The 23,377-nt window shown below is 35.9% G+C and overlaps 1 pseudogene; it reads right to left on the reverse strand.

Annotated features, from left to right (window-relative positions):
- Positions 1-11,372: 11,372 nt before the first annotated feature.
- LOC149845831 (uncharacterized) lies at positions 11,373-20,683 on the reverse strand (annotated as a pseudogene).
- Between the last annotated feature and the right edge of the window lie 2,694 nt (positions 20,684-23,377).

Here is a 23,377-nt window from a genome sequence, read left to right on the forward strand (position 1 = left end):
AGCAAAATATCAATTTGCATTAGCCAGCGCATATGTTTACTACGATTTATTCAAGATGCATATAACAACGACTACCGATTAGTTAATCATAATAGCTTACAAATCAATATTAACAAACAAAATCATATCTCACAAATTGACACAAGAAAACACACAATATCTTATGAATTGATATACAACAATTCAACATAATATATTACAAATCGGTATACGACAATTCAGTATAATATCTTACAAATCGATATACAGCGATTTCGCAAAATATATTACAAATCAATAGTAACAAACAAAATAATATCTCACAAATCGATAATAGAAAACACAAAATATCTTACAAATCGATATACGACAATTCAACATAATATATTATAAATCGATATTAACAAAGAAAACAATATCTTACAAATCGACAATAGAAAACACATAATATCTTACAAATCGATATACGACAATTCAGCAAAATATATTACAAATCGATAGTAACAAACAAAACAATATCTCATAAATCGACAGTAGAAAATACATAATATCTTACAAATCGATATACGACAATTTAGTATAATATATTATAAATCGATAGTAACAAACAAAACAATATCTCATAAATTGACAATAGAAAACACATAATATCTTACAAATCGATATACGGCAATTAAGCATAATATATTACAAATCGATATTAACAAACAAAATAATATCTCACAAATCGTTACTAGAAAATACATAATAGCTTATAAATCGATATACGGCAATTCAACATAATATATTATAAATCGATATCAACAAACAAAATAATATCTCACAAATCGACATTAGAAAACACATAATATCTCACAAATCGACATTAGAAAACACATAATATCTTATAAATCGATATATGGCAATTTAGCATAATATATTACAAATCGATATTAACAAACAAAATAGTAGCTCACAAATCGATATACATGTTACTACAACCGCGATTTGGTTACATTGCATATACTGAGTGAATGGACGATACCGGATGGGGTAGAGGCCCTTGCTCGCATCTGTAACCAAGCATTCTTGTCAGGAAATCCCATCACCTTACAAATATTTTCAAGTTTCCAACCGTTGAAACGATATAATCTACTTGCAATAACAAAACAACGCCTTAATGACACTCACGATGACATATGTTCTTCAACAATAACATGATGACATGGAAAGATACTCACAACGATTTAATGGCACTTATTGGAATGTTTGTGCGTCATTGCTTTTTTCTATACTGCCTAACGAAAATGAAGAAGAAGAGAAGATTGTAAACAGAGATGGCCGACAAATCCCCCTTTGACGCCCACCAATGATCGAACCAGTCGTTCGATTTATAGTTATCTCCATGAGGTAGGAACAAACCAGGAAAAGTTTTTTATCTAACACAAGGCAGGAACGAGAAGTCGGCCATGTGTTGTAGCACAAGCTAAAAATAAAGGTGGGACATGCAAATCTATATACGGGGAGCGGGAGGACATTTTCGTTCAACGCATATCTATCTTATGGGAGGACATTTCTGTCAAAAGCATATCTACCTTTTTATATATTATTTTATTATAGTCATCGTGGGCAACATTGGCATATGAGTTATCATGGGTCCCAAGATATTCCTCTTTACACACCGGAATACGCGAATTTGTGTTACGGAGAGAATACACAACACCCTCTCTATAATCATTTTGTTGTATCCAGGAGCTTAGCCCTTTAATTTTGATGGCAGCTCCTTCATTGAAAGGTAAGAAGAATAGATTGGTCATTTTAAATTAAATGTTTTTTTGTAGCGCTGGCTCAGCCTGCCATATCTATCGTCGTTGTGCTGGCTGCATAAAACTCCGAGGCTAGGACCCCTGCCCCCGGGGTCTATGCTATGCATTGGCTTGTGCAGAAGAGTGACACCCATGAGAATCAAACCTTGACTGCCCGTCTAGCAACCCCCTTTGGGGCAAATTAAGTGGTTAGAATGATAATTTAGAATATAATATACTTTTTCTCTGAAACAGAAAGGGCTATATATATGTACACTTAATTATACAATTTGACCTCATGAAGGCTTGAATTTCTGAGTTTAAATGGGTGGTTAATTTGAGAGTGGCTTTTATAGCAACACAATTGAAATCTATATTTGTAACTGAGTCAATATTACTTATCTTTCCTGATTTGTTGGCCTAAGTCTTTGCTGGCTGACTCCTCATCAGCATAATGTATATTTTCCATATATAAAAAATATTACTTGTCTTTCCCTAAAAAAAGGCTCTATTTTAACTCAAGATTTTTTATTTGTTATTGAGTTAACACATTTGTTTGGATAATAAATTAATTAAACATCGATTCCAATTAATGTTTTGACAACAAATTAAAGGGTTTGTATGGCCCGATTTAGACTATATGATGTGCCTATGTCGTTTACTTTTTGGCCGTGGACTACTCACCTCCCATCAAGTGCAATTACTATATGTTCCCCCTTCTTTATTTAATATTGACTGTTTTTAATGCTCGGTCATCAACAACTCGTGCCAACTTTAATGTCCATGACTCCTTGATTATTGGATGAGCCTATATGATATTATAAGCTAATCGACTAATTAATTAATTTATTTTTAAAAAAAATTGATAGGTTAAAAAGGAGCCATACATTGGAAGGCCTCCGGTTGGTAAAAACCCTTGAGATCCCCGTGCCCATCCATGAGTACCTTGCTTCGACCTTGCACCAAGAGATGCCTCACCATTTGTTTTGAACCATGGTCGTCTCATGTTCAGTGACAAACCACAATTGCTCCAAACCAGGAAGGCAGAACCTTGTGGGTGACTATCCAATTTATTGATTAAGGGAGAAATTACAGCTGAACAGCTGATACTTGGTTCGACTCTAGTTTAACTTTGGATCCATAGGGAACTTTATTAATGGGTCTGGAGCCAGGTTTTTTTTTTTTTTTTTGACCAAGGGAAAACTCCCATCACCTACCGCACCTAGGCTGGCCTATGGTTGGTAAAACCCTTAAGGTCCCCCCTATCCACCAGGGAGTACACCCAGCTTCGACTTTGCGGCAAGGGACACCACCCTTGGGTTTCGAACTTGTGACATCCTGTCAACTTGGTGACATTCACAAGTCGCCCCTACCAGATGAGTGGAGCCCTTGTGGGCAGGGTCTGGAGCCAGACTTGCTGCAGCCTGCTTTACATCTGTCTTGATATGTCGATTAAAGTATTTGCCTTGTCTTCTCTAAAGAGTATTAGTGTCTTTCTTGTTAGTCTGGACCCAAGACTCGCTCTGGCCCTCCCCTTCTATTCCCAAATCCCCCCGCCTGCCGTACCCTAAATGGCTAAATCCCTAACTCTCTTTCTCTTGGAGCTGTGATTATTTCCATTGTTACCAGAGTAGAATATTGGTGATGAACGAAGTCTTCTTTTTTTCTTGGAATCTGTGTGGTGTTTGTAGCTCCTGTTATTCTTTTCTGGAATGAATCAATCCTAGCCTTTTTTCTCCTTTTTCCATCCTCCATTTTGCTTTGTGTGTGCATGTGTTATTGAATTCAAGCCGCATATGGGTTGCATTTGAGGCTCCCTAATAAAGATCTTGTTTGCTTGAATTTTAGTTTTTTTTTTCAATTAGTGAAAATTTTAGGTTTTTTTTATTAATATATGTATTTTTTGTTTTAATTAGTATGCATTTATTTTAACTAATTCAATTCTTATTCACTTATTTTTTTTAATGACACTGTCATTTTCTTTTTGCATTTGCTATTATAGTTTATTGCATAGAAATTAATTTTTCTTTTTACTATGCATTTGTACCCACCCTATCTAAAGATGGCAATGGACGGGGGACAGGGTCTCCACCCCCGCCCTGTCTCAAGATTAGAACCTCCATCCCCGCACGGGGATGGATTTTAACCTCCACCCCCGCCTTCATCCCCGTTTCATGTCCTCCATCCCCGGTTCAAACAGGGATGAGGCAGGGTGGGGCCCCATTTCCCCGTAGTTTATTGCCATCCTTTAGAAGGACTGGGGATGGGGCGGAGTGGGGCTAGGCGGGGACGGGGTGGGATGGGAAAAAGTGTAAGTCCATCCCCGCTTTCATCCCTGAACGGGGATGAATTTTAACCTTCGTCCCCGCTTCCATCCCGTTTCATGCCCTTCAACCCCGGTCCACCCTGCTTTCCTTGCCCCTGGTTGAGTGTTTATCTTCAGAACTTTTGAGATGGCTGGGTATTAAGCAACTTGTCTGACAGCCATCCATTTCTACATTTCTCTACATAGGTCGGGTAGAGAACTTTTGAGATGTGGGGTCCACAGCAGTGGTGCTGCATGCTGCATATATTTAATATCATAGGTTGTTGTGTCAGTTCTGCTAAATGCAATTTCTAGGTAAGGTATATGAGACCTTTTGTTAGGGATTTGGCCTAGCATGACGTTCCCTCACGATGGCCCTGATATTTTTGTCCATGTGTTGCATCCTATGTACACAAATTTAGAGTCAAATGAAAGAAAGCTTCCCCTAACTGTTGTGAAAGAGGTTGGAAAGGTGGTGATCTAGTTGTAAAACGATGCAGGGGGCGAAGCAAGTCTATTCGGGTTTAAGGATCTATTTGGATCCTATTTTAGTTTAAGGTTTCTTTTTGGTTTTTAGTTAAAACTACATCTCTGTTATGTAATGAATTTATCTCAATCCAAATTAGAATTAGGGTTTTCTATTTTTATTTTCTATAAATACTCTTTATACAGATCGTTAGAGGTAGTTGATCACACTACAAGAAATTTGATTTTTGCTGGTGCAAAAGTGCGCCAATAAGACTTTTAGTGGCTGAATCACTGCTCTAGTAAAAGTTTTGTCGGTAAAGGTTTTACTGGTGCAATTTACATTCGCCAATGAAAATCATTTTCACTGGTGCAAATTAATTGCCAGTAAAAATGTTTAACTGGCAGTCTTTGCGCCAATGACTAGTCTGTGAAAAGATCGTGTACAATATGATTGCACAAATATTTGTGCATTAAGCACCTGATCACCCTCCATCAGGTCTTGGCTCCCACACCTGACAGGTCCTGTCCCCAAGATGGAGGGTGATCAGGTGCTTAATGCACAAATTTTTGTGCAATCATATTGCACTCGTTCTGGACTCGACTAGTTTTCACCGGTGCAATCAGGCTGGCCGGCCTCAGCAGCAGCCCCTTCTCCTTCTCATCGGCGATGAAGGCTGAAGAGTAGGAGGAGGGGACCGACAATGCAGTTGTATCATTCTTAACCACCCCCCCCCCCCCCCCACACACACACACACCACCTATCGTCACTTCCTAGTATTCTCCTTCCATGAACCAGTGAAAATGGGAGAAATGAAAAAATGGGAGGGCAAACAAATACACACACACAGACAAAATTATTAGGGGATTTCAAAGGGATTTACTAGTGCAACTCTAGCATGTCCCAAAGATTATAGGTTTTCTCTAGCATGTTTATTGGGTGCGCTAGTGAAACCTTAACTTTTTTGGTGTTAAGCTACCCACGCCAGTGTAAGCATTTTTTTTTATGCAAGAGAGAATTTTCGCTAGTAAACCTCCTTTTACACTGGCTCACCACCTGGGTGCGCTAGTAAAACACATATTTCCTGTAGTGCAAATGATTAATTCTTGTTATTTTCTCTAATTTTTTGCAGTTAATTATTTTTTTCATTATTTTGTTTGTTTTTTTGAGTTTTATTTTATAGGAGTAGGTTTATATAACGAAAAATGACTCTACTGTATGGTTAATTTGACATGATAGATTCCCTAAAAACCTTTTAATTTCTAATATTTTTCTGGTGTTCAAACTCATAATTTTTTGACATAGTTAAGACCCTTTTACCGTTCGCAACTATGAATTGAGGCCTTATTGCGATAAAATTGTACCACCCATCAGCTAGGTCCAACTCCCACTTAAATCCAGAATCACATATTTTTTTACGCAGACCTAACGAACTCGCATAAATTTAGTTATAAATTTCTGATGAAACTAAAACCACAAAAATAAAAACTATCCTACTCTTTCATGTATATGTCAATATTTTGCATAAATATATTTACGAAACACCTCTCACAAATATCCTACCTTTTTGCATATACTTCACTAAATTGCATAAATTTATGTGTGAAACTCCACTTACCACTAAATTCGCAAATATCTTACTTATTCGCATATACTTCATGAAATCACATAAACTTATGTGTTAAACTTCACTTACCACTAAATTTATAAATATCTTACCTATTTGCATATACTTCACGAAATCACTCCACTTACCAAAAATTCGTAAATAGCTTACTTATTCGCATATAGTGCATGATCTCATATAAAGTTATTTGTGAATTGCCATATATCATAAATATCATACTTAAATATTTACAAATTTATGATAAATATGTGATATTTCTAATTTTTTATAGATTTCTTGAATCATGTATAAAGTTGTTGTGGTCCCCAACCTGCTTATTTTTTGCATAAGCTAAGGTTTTTTTTTTGTCTTTTGTCCCAAACCTGCTTTCCTTTCAATAACAATTTTTGGCAACTATTCATGGGAAGCACTTCGTTGTTGAACCATCAATGACATTTTTTTCTGGTAAGCATAATGCTTCCTTTTGTTTAACGACTAAATCAAACAATGTTTTCTTTTGTTTAACGACTGAATCAAACATTGGTCCCTTTAATTTTTTATTTTTTGAAATGAAATTCTTTTTCAATATTTACGGTAAGCACATTGTTGTTGTTTTTTTAATTCTTTTTAAAATGCAAATAGTTTGTTTGTTTTTTATAATGCTTATTTAATATTCTTTATCTTATTATTGCAAGACAATTTGAATTTTTTTATTAATACAATATGGTCAATAAGAAGAATATTGTGTTGAAGGGGTCTATACCCATATTATATTCTAGTGTTGTAGCACAACAACAAAAACCAACAAAGAACTATGAACTGGGTCATCTTAGTAATTTGGAAGCACGACTTAATGTGTAGAAGTAGGTAGAAAGAGAGAGCCATATCCAAATCCAAAAATATGGGTGTCTCATGTTTTCCACAAAAAATGCTCCCTCGATAATCACATACAGTTGCACTCAAACAGTGAGTTGCAAAAAAAAGATTTGAATTTTCGTACAAAGAAAATCTATAAATTTCAAAGTGGCTCATATCTAAGGCATGTGCAAAAAAAAATGACCAGTTTGTAGGCATATTTTTGTCTCTCATCCGGAAAGCATCTAAAGAGGGGGAGGGTGACCCATTAGCTGGCACTGAGGTTATTGCTAACCTCAATGCCCGGATAAATGAAGCTGGAGATGCGACCACTTGCAGTGACAGCAGTGAGAGGGTGGAAGAGGTACCTGACCAAGGGGTTGAGAGTAATGTGGATCCTCCTCAGAAAGTGGATATAAGTGAGGGTCATGTGGTTGGATACGATGCGAACAATGTTCAAGAGTCCCATGCTGCTCTCTATATAGAAGAAAAAGTGCAAGCTCTGACGAAGAGATCGTAGCGAGGAAAAAGGTTTGGTGCTCATGGACATGTATTTTGTTTATTAATTATTTTATAATAATCAGTTATATATATATATATATTCAATCATTGTTTAGTTTAATGTTGCTACTATCCATGAATGCAATTGATTAGTTTGTCATGTTTGCGTGAAACATGAACAAATTCATTAAAATTGACTGATTTCAATAAAATTAATTTGGATTGCAGCAGACAATTTATTCAGAAGAGACAAAATTTTGCATGCACCAGCTCTACTGGAACCAAGCACACCGATGATTTTTAACACTAAAGGAGGAAGCAAAGGAGTTGTTGGATCAAATGCATTTTTGCAAATTCTTAAAGATGACACCATGGAACATCAATCACCCCTCTTAGAAGCTATTGTACAGTTTTGAAATTCGACAACCAACACATTCCAGTTCAGAAATCTTGAGATGACCATCACATTGGAGGATATGACACGAATCACCAGACTAAAGTGCCATGAGGAGCTAGTGAGTTGACAGTGGTGGGGTGATTTCAAACAATTGTGTGATATTTACTTGCAAGCAAGTAATGATGCACTCAAAGGCAATAAAATCATGTTTTTGTGGCTTAGAGGCTCATATGACCTCAGTAAGGCGAGGAGGATAAAGGCAGAACTATTGTGTATTGGAGGAAAGAGTGGCAGTAAAGTGGAGCAGATGATGAGAGTATTCTTACTATACTTCTTTGGCTCATGCTTATTCAACAACACTGGTAGAAAGTTGGTTCATACATCGTACATTAAACTATTGCAAGACCTAGATCACGTTGTTCAATACGGATGGAGAGCAGACTCACTTGCACACCTGTATGTGAGGTTGAGTAGTACGAGGAGTGAAAGAAAAAACCTTGCCAGAATATTGGTATTGTTAGAGGTATTTATTCCTTCGTTGTACCTAAACTTTTGATTTATAGTTATTCCTATATTTATATACTATGTTTTGACACATACTATGTATTAATCTTTGTTAATCATTGTTATGTAGGTTTAAATATGAGAGCACATATCTATTGAAAGGCCCCAAATGCTTGACGTTACCCATGCATTTTTACGTACCGCAATGTGTAGTCAGTCATGCAATAAAGAGGGTCATGATCGAAGATTGGTGGGTCCTCGAGTGTCACGTGCCAAATGTACTGCATCACTTCGCATACTGACTATGACAAACATAAGTATTGTTGTTGATATTTCATATATTTTTTTAATAAATATCTAGATGTAGGCCTAACCATAAAAGACATGTAGGTAAACTAGTACCCTTATGAAGGCACGTTGGAGGAGGAGGATTATATGCAGTTTGATATGATTCAACTGTAAATAACTTATCGCAGTAATTCTCTAGTAGGTTGCTCTCATACAAAATGCATGTGATTGCATATTCGCAAGAAATCTCGCTAACTTGCCACTCTTCACAAGAGCATAAGCGACTCTAAAGATCAATAGTATAACCATGAGATTGATCAGGAGCTTCATACCATTGTCGGAGGTATTGCACTACATGCACATGTATTTGTTGTGCATTTTTCTTCAATTCCTCTAGCTTTTCTTTTACTTCCGCCACCACAACACCTGTCATATACTGCCCCATAATCTTTCTTTTCTCAAAAGGTTTCATCAACATGAGACAAAGTTTTTCAATAAGTGAAATTAGGAGGTTGTCACGTATGACGAGATTCCATGAATTGAAGCTCTTTGCTATATTATATGCTAAGCAACCATATATTTTTACTGAAAAGTAGTAGTTAGACCAATGTTTTGGATCCACGTCAGTGACAACATAATTGTATGTGTCTATGCTTTGTTCATTAATTTTGTTAAGAAAATAATTGCATTGTTATGTCCTTGATGCTCGAGCTGCACTCTACCAAAATGCACTAAGTGGCTTCACTAAAGTGCACTGAGTGGTGAACCAAATTTCTTCGGAAAATTATTCATCAAATGATTTATGCAAAATCCAACATGACATGTAGGCCATGTATGAGGGATAATATACTATAAATCCAACTTAACATGTAAACCTGGATACCTATTTGAGATAGTTGTCAATACTCTTCTCTCTCTAAACTCATTGAAGTGTATGAATTCATGCTTTAGATGCTCTAGAAATTATGCCCATAAATCATTGGACTCCTTACCAACAACTGCAAATGCTACTGAAAATATCTCGCCATAAGAATCAATAGTATGGGCTAACAATACCTATGTATCTTCCTTTTAGGAACATATTATCTACCATAAGAATTAAAGAGCATCCTTTAAAAACACATCGATGCTTGGTAGGAAGGATAAAAACAGATACTGAAATCAATTTTTTTGATCGGTTAACAATCCTCAGTTAGCTTTCATCAAACAATCCAAATAGGCAAAAAATATCTTGAAGGACTCTTCAAATAAACCATATAATACAACCTTAGTGTGTTCGTATTCATGCCATGCTTGTTTATAAGTAACCTCCACACCTTCCTCACGAATGACGTTATTCATAATTTCTCTTAGAGTTATCTTTGGGTTATTGTGTGTGTGTTTGTGAATAACACCTAAAATCCACGTGAAAGACACTTTCTTCACTATAAAATTGCCCAATAATCTACCACGTGTATGCTCGCTATCATACCTCCTCACTTGAAAGAAACGTGCTCTACATACCTTTGTGCAATAGATTTTTAGGGACAATCAACTGTCATATGTGCATTCTTCCTTATGCATAAGACAATGACTTTGTTATTGTAGCTCTTTAAGAATTTTACTTTATAGTTATTTTTTATCACATGATTTTTTAAAAGCTGACAATTATGCTAGAGATCATTAAACATTTTACCTAAAGCAATTTCTCGATCATTTGAGTTTGGTGTTAGCTATTAGAATTGTTCACAATCATTAAGCCTTTCATTACATAATGTCTCATATAAATCAGATGTCATCGCTTAAATGATTTGCAATTTCTTTTTATTATATAAAAACCCATTGAACGAGAACTACAGGTTCACATTCTCAAATGTTATTGGTGCATTGCTTTCACCCACCATTATTTGTTCCATGTCATCATTGTCTTCATCCTCTCTTATCGACATGGTATACTCATTATCATCGATATCATCCGATTTTTTACTATCAACATGACCACTGCTATTGTTAATTGACTATTCGGTTGCACTAACTAAATTAAAATTCATCATATCTATTACTTTATTTTCTTTCATGCATGCATCATTTCTGCATTTCCAACATTAAAGAATAATAATTAAAATATCACATTCATCATCACACCTACATTTCAACCATAAATTACATCAAAGTTATAAGTTGTACCTACAATTGTCATATGCATAGAAAGGCTACATGTCATTTAAATAACTATAAAAAAGATCATCGGCACTTCTTTAACCATGTGGCATTTGCAGTGATCCATTGATCATGTACAACATCAATATCGTCTATTGTTTGAGACAGTTAGATAATCAACAAAGAACTAAGCTTGATAGATGGTTATTGAGATACATGTACATTCTCCACGGAATTCACATCATTCCATTGATCAATAACTCCTTGTTTAACTGTTCCTTGATTAACTTTGCATACTTTTAAATAAACATCATCGCTAAATAACATTGATTCTACATCATCATAATCCTCAACATCTATCCATATTTTTTTGTTGTTTAAGTTTAGAGAATAACTATACCAGAGGCTTAATAAGTCTGCTGCATATCTAGTTTTATGATACATCAAAGCCTAAAATTTCTTAAAGGTAATATCTTTAGAGACTACTATAAAATTCTAATTAGTGTAATTAGACCTACGGTATTATACTTTATCCCTTTTAGATGCCATCATTGACTGCCTACAACAACTACAATAGTGTACTTTAACCCTTTAAATGCTTGTGCACAGTGAACCCTAGCCCTATTACACCAACACAAAAATAACAAATATTAACTAATAGATAAACAAACAATCATAAATCATCTACAACAATATATATTTCTATGAAAAAATCGTAAACATAGTAAACCCTAAATAGTAAATTTGGTAGCTGGGAAAGTCTATGACAACAGAAGGAAACATATAAAAAATATTCATAGCAATAATCAAACACAAATACGAATGAGGATATTTAATGATTGTGAGATGGATCTGTTTACACCCGTAATTGTAGGCTGCCATATTAAACATAAATGTGCATGGGGATGCACATGTATATATTGTATGGAACTCACCTTTCGAACCTGTAAATGAGTAAGTTGATTATAAGGATGATTGATACTGCAACTTTCATGAAATGCAGAGTCAAATTACACAGAAATTGCTGCAAGGGTTCTACAGAGAAGTTCTTTGTAGACATAAACGAAAAGAAAAAACCCTCGAATAAAAAATGAGTATATATATGATTCGAGAACTTCTCAAATATTAAGAAAAATCACATATAATAAAAAATCATAAATATTTAAATAGGATATTTGCGATTTTATTGTTACCTTTAAGTAGAGTTTTGCAGCGATTGCGAAAAGGTAGGATATTTGCGAGTGGTGTTTCACAAATATATTTATGCAAAATATTGACATATAAGCGAAATAGTAGGATATTTGTGATTTTGGTGGTTTTAATTTCATAAAAAAATTACAAATAAATTTATGTGAGTTTGTGAGGTCCCCATAAAAAAATGTGTGATTCTAGATTTAAGTGAGAGTTGGAACTAGCCCACGAGCTATATAATTTTATCACAATAAGGCCTCAATTTGTAGTTGCGAAGGACAAAAGAGTCCTAACTATGTCAAATATTTGAGATTTTGTACATCGTAAGGTTGGCAATCAAACAAGTTACTTAGAATTGACGATTGACATGTTCATGCAATAAACTGTCATTACAGCTTATACCTCGCTGCCCCAAATCAATTTAGTGCCAGAGAGCTTGAAAAGCAACGCGAATCAAACTTATATGTGGTTGTCGAATTAAAGATGCAATTACATGAGCATGATAATATTGACAAAACATACTGATATAATACACAGCCGTGTAAAATTTGGCTTGCAGTACTTTTGTGAAATTTGATCTGAGAGTCCCCGCAATTAGGGGTGTCAACAGGTTGGGTTTGGTTCAAACCCAGGTGAAACCAGACCTAGCCTAGACTTTTGGGTATGGTATCGGGTCCAGACCCAGGTCTAATTGGACTTACCATATGAGAAACCATACCCAGACTCGATAAGAACTACATGAACCAGACCTGGTAAAATAATATTTTTTAGCATTTTTACATTAAAAAGTTGAGGGTGTTAATCAAAATTAGGGTCGGCCCCGGGTCTGGTATAAAATTTTATAAACTATACCCGGTTTCATGTATTAATCGGACCTTTGGGTCAGGACCCGAGTCTTAATCAGGTCTTCTTATTTATCGCCATACGTACCCGGACCCAATAGAGTTTGGTACGGGTCCGTTCTTGGTAAACCCAACCCGTTGACACCCCTGCCCCCAATGGGGTGTTTACTTTTAGAAGGTTGATTTTCAATAACGACCATGTGTTTCAGGTCTTATTTTATGGAGCCTGAATAGAAAAGTTGGAACTAAAAGGCCACGAGATGGAAGAGAAGTTAATGTATTTGTTGGGGATTAGCTTATAGATACTTTTCTAAAATATATACATTTGCAAAGTTCAGGTTAATAATTTTCGTAAAAGTTTGCCTTTTGTGTCGAGTATTATTAAGATGTGATGTTGGTTCTTTGCAGGGTCGTTGTAGTAACAATTGATAGTTGTTATAAAGGATAAGTCTACAGCCTCAAGAGTTGGCTATGAGACATTTGCAAGCTCTTTGTGGTGTGAGGGTCTTGAGAGTACTATATCGCCAACGATGGTATTGATATTTTATCAAAAATATATGTCGTCGTGATCAATTTCAGCTAATTTTTTTTCTTGGCATTTATGAGCCAAGTTGTAAGTTTTGGTAGTTATTGTTGTTGGAAATGTGGTTACAGGAATAGTTGCATTAAATATTTCCCTTAAAAAAAGGGAATAGTTGCATTAAATATGAATTCTAGGCCTTAGCTTAGGGTTTCCCACCATGGGGAATTTAAAAGTGAAGGTCACGAGAGTGGATATACAATTTAGGTCGTATTTAGATTTTCCTGACTAGGGTTTCTCTAATTTATAGAACTCTGACCTTGCCTAAGGTTATGTTTCGATTGCCTCAATATATCTCATTTCCTTTTCCAGCAAATATTAAAAATTTCCCCAAGCTCCATGTTTTTAAAGTTTGGCCTATGCCACAAGCATAGTGACAAAAGATAAAAAGGGCAAAATATCGGCAGTAAAAAACCCACGAGAATTTGATTTTTTATGAAAATCTCACTTTTTTTGTGCAAAATCTTGGCAATAAAAATAAATTAAAATATAAAAAATATTTTTTTAAGGAAATATAAATAAAAATATTTAAAAATAAAAACTACAAAGTTTTTTATGATAAATAGCCGCTAAAAACATAAATATTTCGTTTAAATCATGATATTTATGTTTTGACAAAAAAATTATGATATTTTGAATATATCTACTACAAGGATACAAGTCAATAGCGGTGATATATCTCGCCGCTATAGGCCTATAATGGCGACAATTCTTGTCGACAAGTCATAAAAAAAATGGCCTTTGTTGAGTAAAAATGATGACTTTTGTAGCTCACCATTAAAGGGTGAACCATCACCAGCGACGAATCTCGTTAGAACTGGGAATACCAATAGCAACATGACAATCTCTAATGATGAGGTTGTTTTAATGGAGAGATAGGATATAATGGTGAGATCCCTGGCTCGTCGCTATAACGACAAGATCCCTATCTCACTGTTATAGGCTATAACGAGGAGAATTGATGAGACAGGGATTGCACTTATAACGGCGAGACAAAGATCTCGCCATTATAGGCTATAAACCTAAAAAAAATAAAAAATTAATGGCCACTACAAAAAAAAAAACATAAATGAGCATAAAACACATAATACTAAGATTAACACTCACTTTACCATACATGAGTTTAATCAAACTTAGAACATACCACTTAATGATCCACCCAAAGATGAAATGTTGCATGATAGGCACCTTCTCCAGAACCTCTGCCTTGTACATCTTGAGCATCCCACTATTCACCTTGCTCCATGTCGACACTCTGCTGATGTCATTCAATATCAACGAGTGCTCCACCATCGGCCCCTTATTTATCTTCCTCATGAATGCCACACACGAGAGGTACATGAACTCATTAGAGAAGTTATCCATGATATCCTGATTGTAGATCGACTTTGGCTTCATGTACTTGTGATCGATCAATTGTGTCAAGCCGAAGATGAAGAGAAGGAAATAGTAGTCATCGAGCCCCCACACCCTGTGCGAGCCCGCGGGCACTAGGCAGTAAACTGTCTACAACTTCCTTATCAATTCTAGGTACTTGACACAACCCCTAGAGACCAGGGCCTGGTAACCCCCCTCCGTGATGATGCCCAATCTAGCCAAGCAGTAGAGCAATGCCATGAAATTTGTCTCGTGCACAGTCCTGTAGTCGATCCTCATGGGATTTCCAACTCTGTTCACAAAATAGGGGAAGATCTCTGTCGTTGCTTCTAGTCGCAGATCCTAGGGGAGGATTCTCTACATCAAGCCCTTGCTCTCATGAAGCCAATGATGTCAATCCCTATAGGTGGGGTTTCCATACCGGGATGCCTGGTTCACCAGCGGGATCTTGTCAACCCAGCCGATCATGGAGATGAGGATGCTGACGACGGCCTCAATCGATGATCGACGACTTGCTGTAGGGGTTGGAGAGCTTGTGGCTGCGGACAAAGTCTCTTATGGCAACGATGAAGCCAAAGAAGTTCTTGCTAGAGTCTGAGGCATGGAATCGGTGGGGGTCGTCAGGGGATTGGATTCGCTTGATGGACGTCCGGAAGAGGAATGGAGGGAGAGGACAATCACAATTGCTGGAGTCAGTGGCGGTGTCAGTGGAAGAGGAGGTGGTGGTAGTGGCAAAGGAGAGAGGAGGAAGGAACTGAGGATGAGAGAAATTTAGAGTTAGGGTTTCTTCATGTCGATTTTTTGCTATTTCTTCTTTTTCTTGGTTCTTCTGTAGAGTCGTTTTATTTAGGTTTATGGGCTTCTTAGAAATGGATGTAATATATCTGACCCTAATATACCTCTGAGATGAAAGTTTTTATTGGGCCACGGCTTCTTTTTATAGATGTCACTCTATAATGATGACATAATTGTCGTTGTTATAAAGTAAAACCCTATACGGTGAGAGTCAGATCTCGCTGTTATTGATCTATAATGGCAAGCTTCTCTAGCTGTTAGATATTTCCGTTAAAGATTAATAACAATGAGATAGGGCCCCTCTTCTCAAGGTGAAGCACACTTGTAACACATTTTTTACAACATTGATGTCACTCTATAACAACAACATAATTGTTGTTGTTATAGAGTAAAACCCTGTAATGGCAAGAGCCAAATCTCACTGTTATACATATAGTTGTTAAAATGTTTTAATTGCAATATCTAATGGCAAAAGAATCTTGTCATTATACATATATTTTTAACGGCGAGATGTAATCTAGGGCAAGGTATTCCAAGGGATATTCATTTCGCTGTTATTAATGAAGCTAATAACATCAAGATTCATGGCCATAGTAGAGTAATAGCAGCGAGATTCATTGCTCGTTGTTATTGATGAAACTAATAGTGGAGACAAAAATCTAGTCGTTATTGCTTTATCAATAGGGGCGAGATTTTTTTTTACTGAAAAAGAGTCACTGCTATTGACCCTCATCCTTGTAGTGATCGTGAGAAATTACCATTTAAAACATTCAAGTAATTTCTTGCCATATTTTTGTCACTAGGGTCACAAATATGGACAACTTTTTGGCCTCGTTTGATTCATGCAAGGGGTTTTAAAAACCTAGGTTTTCCCCTAAAACTTGGTTTCTAGCAAACTGGGTTTGCTAAAATTCTCGTTATGTTCTTATTTAGATGACACATAAACCCAAACTAATGTTTCATAACTAACAAAAAGAACAAGAAGAAAAAAAGAATCTGGTCATTTTTTAGCAACTGGTGGCCCAAAAAGAAAATGGTCAGCTAGCCAAGCAAAGCAGAAATGTAAATTTGGTTAATGTTTAGCTGACAACAAGTTTGAAATTGGCTGGTTGGTACCACCCTCATCTGGCAGTACCCCTCCAGCTAATTTCCAGCTGGTCACTGGATAGAAATGACCAGACTGCATTTACTATCCGGAGAAGGCCATGGTTGAGGTGTCAAAGGTGAAGGTGAGTGGAGGAGGCGAGGCACCCCTGGGCTAAACCTGGTTTGGGATTTGCGGTGATGTTAGTGCCAAAATCAGGTTTTGGAATGTCATCCAATTAAATACAATCCAAAACCTAGTTTTGGAGTTAGAGCCTGGTTTACACTCAAAACCTGGCTTTCAACTAGGTTTTTTTTTTGTGTGTGTGAAAGGCAAGCTGGGGTTAGCCCGACCCCTACCAGTTATACAACGATACCATTGGGATTTGAACTTGCAACGTCCCAACACAAGGTGACGCACTAGCTGCTCCTACCAGACAAGCAGAGCACCCGTTGGTGGAAGCAGATCAGGTGAAGATGAGCGTTTTTGCTCATGCCGACATCGTAGCCATCCGATTTGCATTTTAAAAAGGTCAAAAGTCAACAAAACCACTTGGCATTCATCCAAAATGCAAACAGACGGCCACGATGTCGGCATGAGCAAAAACGCTCATGTTCAGCATGACCTGATCTGCTTCCCCCGTTGGTATGTTTTAGTTTATTTACCCGATCTTGACCGTACCGCATCTGGCAGGATCACGGTTTCCTAATAAAGAACAGGTCCAATTAACAGTTTGGGTCGAAACCCATGCGTCTGATTAGTATAGTACATGGAGCCAGGTCTGATTTATGTATGAAATTTCAAAACAGACTCGGAATCGACCTGAGTTCTGATTAATATTTATAGTTTTTAATATAAAAAGCGTAAAAATTTAATTGTTTTTAACTTTTGGTTGCCTTTTCATAGTGTGATTTTTCAGGAAAGACGAATACAAGAAAATGATACATGAACTATCATACCAACGGGTGCTCTGCTTGTCTGGTAGGATCAGCTAGTGCACGTCACCTTGTGTTGAGACGTTGCAAGTTCAAATCCCAATGGTATCATCGTATAACTGGTAGGGGTCTGCCTAACCCTATCTTGCCTTTCAAAAAAAAAAAAAACACAAACATCATCATTGAGACCCACAAAAATGGAGTCTTCATTCCAACAAAGTGACCATTGCACTTGGACAGATGCAGTTGCCATGTAAATGGTAGAATAAGACATTTGTTGGTGCAAGAAAATTCCATCATGTCGCAAGGGCACCATATTCTGGCACGTCCAAACAATATCACATTAAGGAAACGCTGGTGTGATCTTTGGATTGTTATGAAGAAGCCCATAACATGGTATCTTCATACAATAGATAGTACAGTAGAAAGATTTTTGGAGAGATGGAAATTGAGAATACATAATATCTAAAATAAAAAAACTATCAGTACTTTTATATTAATTAGGCGAATTAAACTGATCACAAAATAAAAAAACTGGCTGAAGGCACGTACATAAAATAGGCAATGGCTCTGCGGTTGTATGTGACACCATTGATGATGCAGGACCATCTCTTTTATTAGCTGCCTCCATCAAGTTGCTCACTCCCAACCACCAAAGCAACAGGGGCACTACTTGTTTGGTAGGAGCAGTTAGTGCACGTTATCATGTAATGAGATGTTCGAAGTTTGATACACACTGACGTGGGTGGTTGTGTAAAAGGAGGGGGCCTTAAATCCCTATCTCTGTTATTGAACAAGAAAAAAAGTTGTTCATCCTCACTTTACTGTTATGGTTCTCTTATCGTGATGGCATTGAAGATTGGACATCCCCCTCTTTGATCTATACTTATTCCCAGTCTCTTATGTTCCTTTCCAAAAAATTTGTTGCAATAACTTGCTTTGACCTAAACTTTGCTTTCGTACTCTCTCTGTTGTATGATTCAAAATTTTTGTTGCTTTGACCTATACCTTGCATTAGTACTAGCTTTTGTGCTCGCTCTCTTGTATGACTCATTATGTTTGGAATCATAATCAAATTATGCTCTTTCTCTCTTGAGATTAGCTTTGAGAGGATCCTTAAATTATTGAAAATTGGCCTCTTTTATCCCTAGTCTTTCATCACTTGAGATTATGAGAATAAACTTTATTAGTCTGCACTTCATCTCAATTAATCTTTTCAATTTAACCAACTCCCATTTTCCCACCATTTACAGCAGATTCCTTCTCAAATCCCTTCATCTAAGCTCTTAGATCCTATCATTTTGGTATCAAAGCAGTTGGATCCATTATTGTATAAAAAAAATCTCAAAAAGTTGGTAAAGATTGAGTTCTTGAAAGAGATCAAGGAGATCATTCCAACCGGCTTCAATTTCAGTGAGATCAAGTATAGATCGAGCTAGATTAAGAAAAACCTAGATGTTCTACAACAAATTCTAATTAAATCTGGCGTTGGAGAAGTGATTTTCATCAATGAGCACTCGATCCATCATTTCTTGAAGTAGATCAAACAGAATTTGAGTATATCAGCTATAATATGGTCAATAATCCATGAGTTTGTGTATTTTCATGATAAATTTCATGTGGATCATGATCAATTTCAGTATGCATTTGAGATGATTTTGGGATGCTCTGAAGGTTTGAAAGTGATGAGATATACCTATTTGCTTCCGACTTCTAAGTAATTGTTCGTCATCATTTTATTTTTTTTGGTCAATTTCTGAAATTTCAAGTAAATTTGCAATGTCAATTTAACTTGGGTTTTGTTGTCAAACAGAGCTAAAATTTGGTATACATATTCTTGAGAGCGTTTAGACACTTATAGAATTATTATTTTTTTAATTAGAATAAAAAAGAAAGATTACCAGATCTTTACAAACTAGTCACTTTTTTAGCAGAACAAAACTACATAAATACACCAAAAAGATTGAACTATTGGGATCAATCAGTGCACAGTTAGAGGCTAAGGTTTTGTGAAGTTGTAGATTACATCTTGTAGTTGTAAATCAAATTTTATTTTGTATTAGTCAGAATCCAACAACTGTGCATTCAAGTCATGTAAATTTATATTAAGATCTTCTGCTGCTATTCTGTTTGGCCGAGAGTATGAAATTGAAAAATCTATTATAAGGGTTACATTTGTTGATAAATTTTGTTTTTTTTTGGAAATAGTTGAGGAAGAGTAGTTGTTGATAGAATTTTCTATCTTATGAATCGCTATCCTGTACCTCCTGAATTATTGCAAGTATTGAAACCTATCCCAAAGCTCAAATGGTCAGGTCTTCTGCTGCATTGGGCTGGGGAACGACGACTTGGCAAGGCGGGCTCGGTGCAAATTATTAGCAGCTGATCCATTGTCTATTGTACTCTAGTTTGTTTTTCTGCAGATCGGTCCTGTAAATTCTTATTGTGTGTGGGAATAGTGGCAAATTATTAGCAGCTGATCTTATCTTTTCTTAATACATTCAATTATCTCTCTCAAAAAAAAAAACAATGTCAAAGTTGCTGCTACTGCTACTACCACTTCCTGCATGGCTGCACCCTCAACACTCTGAATCTAAGAAATCTGCATGGCTCAAATCCACCACCACCAGTTTCGTAGTTCACACCTGACGAATACTGCATATGATGGCCATAATTGGTAAATAGGCCCCTCAAGTGAATCTAGCAAGTAATGTCTCTGCTTTCCTTTATACCTCTAATGAATTATCGACACAGGGGCAACAAACCTCATGACATCTTATTTGTGCAGTGTCCTACCTCACGTCTTCTGCGCCTTCAAGTTGTGGCCCTATTGGATTACCCACCAGTATCACTGCTCCTGTTATACACATAAGAAACATCACCTTGTCCACTCATTCACCTCTAGGATATCTTATGTGTACGTAGCTTCAAATATATATAACCTAATTTCAGTTAGCAAACTCACTAAAAACTTAAATAGTTTTGTTGTTTTTTTATCATTACTTGTATTTTCTTGGTCCGACACAGGAAGCGGGTAGATTGCAGCACAGTCCATGTTCTAGAGATGAATAAAGAAGTTTAGTCGTACACATCTTTGGCATTACTATTTGGAACACACTTCAAATGCTCGTATTCAAACCTTAGCCAAATCAAATAATTTTTTTGTGTGTTTGCTCGATGATAAATGTTCTATTTGTCCACTTGAGGAAAGTAGACATTTTTTAGATAGCACCATTAGCACTACTGCACCATTTCAATTGATTCACTGTGATATCTGGGAAGGATATCAAACATCACTGTTGTCAAGAGCACATTAATTTCTAGTCATTTAACTTGAATATATTTGTCGAGATATAAGTATGAAACCCAATATATTCTCCAAAATTTTATTACCACGGTTAAAACCCAATTTGGTACCCAAATCAAGAAAATTTTGAGCAACAAAAATGCTAATTTTCTTTCCAATAGCATGCAGCCTTATCTTTGTGATCACATCGACCATTAACATAGTTGCATCTCAACATCCCAAAAAAATGGGGTGGTCAAGCACAAGCACTTGAATCTTTTAAATATGGCATGTGCTCTTTATTTCCAAGCTAATCTTTCCTATAAAATTTGGGGGAGAATCCATCTTAGCTGCAACTTATCTCATTAATTGTGTTCCTACCCAAGCACTGTTAGAAACACACTTTATGGGATCCTCTTTAATAAAAGTGCCAAATACAACCAGCTGTCTTTGCTATGCTCATAATATTCATTACTCCCACAAATTCGATAAATGTGGTAGATATTGTATTTTCATGGGATACCCCATCTGATATTTTTTTGATGTAAAAATATAATTTTATGAGGGTTGAAAATTTGGTAGATTGAAGGCCATTGATTTTTTAACCTCTGCAAAATCTTATATACACATTGACATAACATGATCCAAGCACCAATTCAACTAACCCAACATGTAGATCACATCTAGAGGATGTGCAAAAAAGCATTAAAAGATTAAAAGTGTTGTGGTTTTAACTAAGGTGTTCCTTACCTATAAAATTAGAAAAATTAATATATATATATATATATATATATATATATATATATATATATATATATATATATATATATATATATATGTGTGTGTGTGTGTGTGGGATAATATTGGCTACTAATGAAGGTACAAAACTAATGAGTAGAAATCACTTTTTTCTTGATTTTTTTTTATTTTTTGTAGATTAAATGTTATGAATGTGATCTACATGGTTTGTTTAGTAGAAAACTTTTTTTTAATCATGTGATTATGACAAGCAATTAGGTTTTTAATTGGGTTAAAAAATAAACAGCCTACAATGTGCCAAAATTTTATAACTCAAAAGATCACAATTTTACATCAGAAAAACACAATCCAAGGCTTGATTCTCAGCAAACAAATTGTGTTGAACACATCTATGTGGTTAGATTGAGTGGATACAACTTGCACCTATGATTTCTAGCTCATTAGTTTTGTACTTTCCTTAGTAGCCAATATTTACCCATATATATATATATATATATATATATATATATATATATATATTATGTTTCGGCAAGTTCATGTGTGCGTAGGATTAGTATTTGATGCTATTAAATCATAGGATCAAGCTTTATTGGGCCCAACCTGGTCACATAGATGTGTTCAACATAGTTTGATGGATTGTGTTATTTGGATATAAAATCATGAATTAGGGAAATGAGAACTTACAAAATGGGCACCGTTCTCAATGACACATGATATTGAATTTTCAGTATTTTTTTCCGAAATTCTAGCCCTATAGATGTCATCAGCATGATTGATTTATAAGAAATTGACACCTTTTTTTTTTTGAAAGGCAAACTGGGGTTAGGCGGATCCCTACCAAAACAACAGCCGCCTCATGTAGCAGCGGGATTCAATCCTGGGCCTTCAGCTTGACACAGGACCCCACACGGGATACTTGGATCATGCATTTTGGATAGAATAAAATGATATTTGGAGCTTCAAAAATTTAAGAAAATTGTAAGTCATTGATTTTTTAAACCTTATAAAAACCTATCCATGCATTGGAAGCAAATGCTCCAAGAACTGATTCCTATAAAAACAAGCATATAGATCACATCGGTGTGGTCAGAATTTTGAAAACAATATTGAAAATCCAATAGTATATTTCATTTAGCACCATCCCAATTTTGTAGGTTTCCATTTCTCATATATATATATATATATAAAGTAATAACCTTATAGAATAATTCGAGGATCGTTCAACTAGCTCTATAGATTTTGGAGATTCGAAGTTGATATCTTAGATAAAAGGTCAGTTGCTTTCTCTATGACATTACGATAATTTCTTTATAATATTTTGGTTAAGATTGAAGACTTCAAACCAAGGGAATTTAATGGATTCATCGAGAAAAATAAAGGATTTTTAGAAAAATCTTTATCCCGATGAAGTTGACACGTTCTGCATTATACAACATTTTGAGACAAAGACTGGACATTTCGATAATAAATAGATAAACTTGGGACTACAAAAAGAAGAAGAAAGTGAGTGAAACGAAGTGACCCTCAGGTGTGGGGCACACAGGGAACAATCTCTATTGGTTGGGCAATGGAAAGTCAATCCTTCTAAGTTGGCAGATCAACATGGGCGGTATCATTAAACTATTAGCTCCTTCGGTCAGTCTTACAGACCCTTATTAATGTGGATTCAGCGATAAAGCTGATCCACAATTTGAGATCCAAAGA

The sequence above is a fragment of the Nuphar pumila genome, chromosome 2, assembly GCF_984573655.1.
Source record: "Nuphar pumila chromosome 2, dmNupPumi1.hap1.1, whole genome shotgun sequence".
In the NCBI taxonomy this organism is placed as follows: domain Eukaryota; kingdom Viridiplantae; phylum Streptophyta; class Magnoliopsida; order Nymphaeales; family Nymphaeaceae; genus Nuphar; species Nuphar pumila.